General features: G+C 39.3%; 1 protein-coding gene across 5 annotated transcripts in view; it reads left to right on the top strand.

The window, feature by feature from the left end:
- Positions 1-4,272, top strand: part of LOC108750551 (long-chain-fatty-acid--CoA ligase 4) — a 26,627-nt gene that overhangs the window by 3,145 nt on the left and 19,210 nt on the right. For 2 of the 5 annotated variants that reach the window (XM_018490049.1, XM_018490046.1), the window contains exon 1: positions 221-521. The exons of 2 other annotated variants lie outside the window; for them this stretch is intronic. The gene's annotated coding sequence lies outside the window, so the exon portion shown is untranslated. Of the gene's footprint in view, positions 1-220; positions 522-2,581; positions 3,085-4,272 lie in introns of those variants that run through there. One more of the 5 variants, XM_018490047.1, reaches the window with a different exon arrangement.

Here is a 4,272-nt window from a genome sequence, read left to right as displayed (position 1 = left end):
TATATATATAAATTATTTCTCTTTACGTTTCCACTCTAGAAAACGATTGATCTGCGGGATCTTTTATTTTTGAACCATTAAAGAACCGTCTAAAAGGAAAAACACCTGACCGAGAAAAGCCAAGCCAAGCCAAGCCACACCACGCCGACAGGAGACGCTCGCAGCGTCCCATCGATTCCGCTAGTTTCAGGCTGCAAGATGGCCGCGGCGTTGATCACTAGGTCGGTTCGTGTCCGGCAACGCCGTCAGTGCGTACGAGTACCTGAAGCCGGTTGCGCGGCACGCGTGTGATTCAACGGAGTACTCGCGCGCGCGGGAACGAACGTCGCCGGTCGCCGGTCGTCGGGTGGGAGATCCGGTGAATCGGCGATGCGATGGCGTCGTGGATCGAGCGTCATTGAGGATAGATCGCGTCTGCGGAAACCCGAAGGTTGCGGGTGTACTCTTCCGGCACGTGACGTGGAAATTCCGTGAGAGCGGAGCTCTTCGCCGCGCGAGAGCCTCAACCACGACCTAAGAATGTAAGCGACGCTTCCGTGATGCTATTAGTATACTGGGTGATACAGGAAGAAACACTTGATTGGTTTATTTTAACACTAATCTTAATAAGCAGACATTAGGTTAGGTTATTTGACGGTAAATTGATGGTGTTTGATTTTTTAGATATAAGGGCTGTTTTTTTACATGTAATTTAACAAATAACGCACAACGGATTTTATGTAATTTATTTCATTTATACCGATTTTACATTATTTATTATTCGCTGAAAATATTCTCTGATATTTCATTTTGTTATGTAATTATGATTGAAATTCGAACACTCTGTTGATAAATCTTGAGAAAGTTATGTTGAAAAATTGATTGGGAAATTACAGCTGATCGAATATTACAAGTATTGACCTTCTCGATACAGCTGAAAGTACAAATAATGACGTGTTATGGAAACTTGTGTGCGCTGATAATTTGTTCATAATGTTTCACTAATCCTTCATATTACGATTTCCATCAAATTAGCGGTAAATACTAACGCGATGAAAATTATATACTAATTAGTCGCTATAATTTGAACTTTGCTCCAAACGTTTGGCAGATAATTAGAGATAATATAAGAAGCTTATATATAAACTTGCCTTCATATAAACAATAAATATTCAATATATAAATAGGAAAAATAAATAATTAACGCTCCAGAATTAAATGCCTTATTTAAATGCCTTAAATTAGTAAAATTTAACAAAAGCAAATTTTCTTCGGAATGCAAATTTTTTTAACGATCTTAGCAACTAATTAGCAATTTTGTAATATATTAATTTACTTAGCCGCTAGTCGGGGACTATCTAGAGATTCTAAAATATTCTAAAGGTCTGTTTCTTCTTTCTAGCTGAGCTTCTTGTTTACCTCTTCTCTTTTTTTTTCCTCCAACGTGAGAAGAAAAAGAGAAGAGGCAAACCGTGCCAGACGTTTAGCTAAAAAGAAGAGAAGTTTTGATGTGGGTCACGAGCTTCCTTTAGAATGCGCTTTCTAGAATCTATCGACAAAAGAAACTGCGTTTCTTCCTCGTTCCATATACTTGGAGGCTGATGACGTTGCAGCAAGCGGATCTCGGATTACGCGTTTCTCTGGTTTTTAGCGTGGCGCAGTATTATTGGTGCTCGCAGTCGGACTTGACTCTACGAGTAGATTCTCTAGATCATTTGAAACGTGGAAGCCGGAATACGCGCTCTGAACGTGAGGACATTCAGGCGCCGACCTGGTTAGCCGTGATATTACATTGGCACATCGATTATTTGACTGACTTTCGATTCCTCACTTGACCCGATTAATAAGTGCCACGTGTTCGATAATAACATGACGGAAATGCAAAGTTCATTACATGAAACGTAGAATTGCTAATCGCGATACTAAGAGCGATAATCTCGCATAGCGGTTATATTCGTTTTATCACAAATTTCTTTCCTCGCAAATCTTCGAGCGTAAATGATTAATTTTAGGAAAAAGATTAGCAATTTTTTTCTTCGGAGCACAAAATGTTTTAACGTAGTATCCAATTAGCAATTTTGTAAGTAGCAATAAAATATAGTTAAAAATCAAAACGAACATAAAAGGAGGATGTTGATTTATGATGTTGAATATTTACTACGATACACTTTATTTATTTCTAAAATAGATTTTTGAAACATCTCCCTTTTATGTTCATTTTAACCCTTAACTATATTTCATTGCTTCGCGAGAACCGAGCTTTGAGTGTAATATTCAGTGTTTTTTGTAATATATTAGAAATTATTTAATGTTCTGGTCAAGGATCATCTTGACGAAGGTCACACAAGTTTCCTTTAGAATTAACTCTTGAAAATTCGCCGGCAAAATACTCAATTGCGATATGATTCAAGCCAGTATTCGTCCGAGATCGCTTCGAGTCTCATTATCAACCTAGCCTAGCCTTTCGAGAGTTCATCCAAGAGCTCGCGTGGACTTGGGAAAGCAGAACGCGTGTGTCGGATTCATTCGCGGCGGTTTCCCCCGTTTCTCCGACTCGTCCCGAGTCCCGGGTTCGCGAACAGCTGTCCCGGCGCCTCGCGCGCACGTCACTTCCACCACCGATCGTCGCGTGGCGTTATCGGTGCGAAATCCCAGGGTCCACACGCGCGGGTCGGTCCACGGCCAAAGATCAAAGGTGGCCGAGATGCTTGACGTGTGTCGCGGTGTGCCGGCGCGGCACGAATTCAGTCGTTCGTCGACCGTCTCGAAGCCCGCCTTCCGATCTCCTCTTCTCGCTTTTACGCAACACGCATACCCTGTTCTTTATACCTCGGTGCCACGTACACGGCACACCCGCGAGTGAGACGCGGTGGAGAAGTGCGACGCAGAGAGCAGACGGTACGCACACAAACACGTCCATATCTACGTATACGCGGACACCCACATCATTCTTCACACCGACACTCCTGAATCGTGCGTAGTGATAATTTCCTCTCCCGCGATCGCGCGGTGGGAAAAGCGTAACGACGGCCGGCTGGAAGTGATCTCGGTGAGCAGGAAAGTGGCGAGGAGGAATCGCGGTCGTTTTGTCACGAAACTCGTTAGGTGAGAATGTTTGTATTGTTGGTGCTTGTTGCGAGTTATCACCCACCTGTGGGTGTCAGGAACTTGGACTTTGTCGTGCGTTCTTTGTCGACGCACTGTAAAGGTGCGTCTTCAGACGATATAGGCCAACTCTGCACACATTCGCTAAATATTCACTACATTAAATATGGATAATTATGTATGTTATATATTATGTATGATATTTGCTAATGTTGGCATACGTTGGCCATATCGTCTGCAGGCGCCTTTAGGCTAATATTTCATTTGTCATAAATTTTTCAAACGTGTCAAAAACTATTTGATTAATTGAATAGATAAGTTCTCGGATCTCTTATAGCCAATCAACAGACTTGAATAATTTTTCGACAAATGTAATACAGCTGCTAAGGGCTAATATTTTATTTATTCACTGAAAAAGTATTACATAGTACTAATTAAATATTTACTTCCAGTAAATAAATTTATTTACTCAATAAAAAATGATAGTTAAATCAAATTAATGATGGTTGTATTAAATAAATGTACACATATTCACATTTAGTAAATATTTACTAGAATTATTTAAATAGATATTTTTTGAAATGTAGTATTTCCTTAAATGTTGTATGTCGAATTTTACAAATGTATTAGTTGACAACAAGATAAAAAAATTTCAAGGTTCGAGAACGTTTCTATTTTTTGTAGTCAATCAATATATTTGAAAAATTTATTGTACGCTGAGAAAAATTTCTGATTGAAAATGAATGAACGATAATATATCAAGTGGAATTCTGGTTATCTTAAGAAAAATTATAATAGATTTTACCAGAAAATTTTGCTTTGTTCATTTTCAAACCAGAATTTTAATCAATGCAACGAAACTTTTTCTTCAGTGTACGAAAATATTGAAATATTAATCCAATATCTATGAATAACGTTGTAAATCAATGTTAAACCCCCCATTCGTTTTCGTGCAGAATTTAAATGCTACGCTTCGTGGAAATTGATGAATTTGCGATTTGTTTGACCGGATTAATTGGAACAGTCTCGCGATATCTCTGATATCGGGCGGAAGTATATCGTAACGTTTCTCTGAAAGACTTATATATCATTAGATTCTCTCTTTATCAACGCTTCTCTTTTTATCAACGTTGATTCTGAGTAAACTTCCAAATTGACTCAATCGGTGAGGAATCATAACGTTCCTAT

Source organism: Trachymyrmex septentrionalis, unplaced genomic scaffold, assembly GCF_001594115.1.
Source record: "Trachymyrmex septentrionalis isolate Tsep2-gDNA-1 unplaced genomic scaffold, Tsep1.0 scaffold37, whole genome shotgun sequence".
Classification (NCBI taxonomy): domain Eukaryota; kingdom Metazoa; phylum Arthropoda; class Insecta; order Hymenoptera; family Formicidae; genus Trachymyrmex; species Trachymyrmex septentrionalis.
This window is presented reverse-complemented; position numbering and strand designations above follow the sequence as displayed.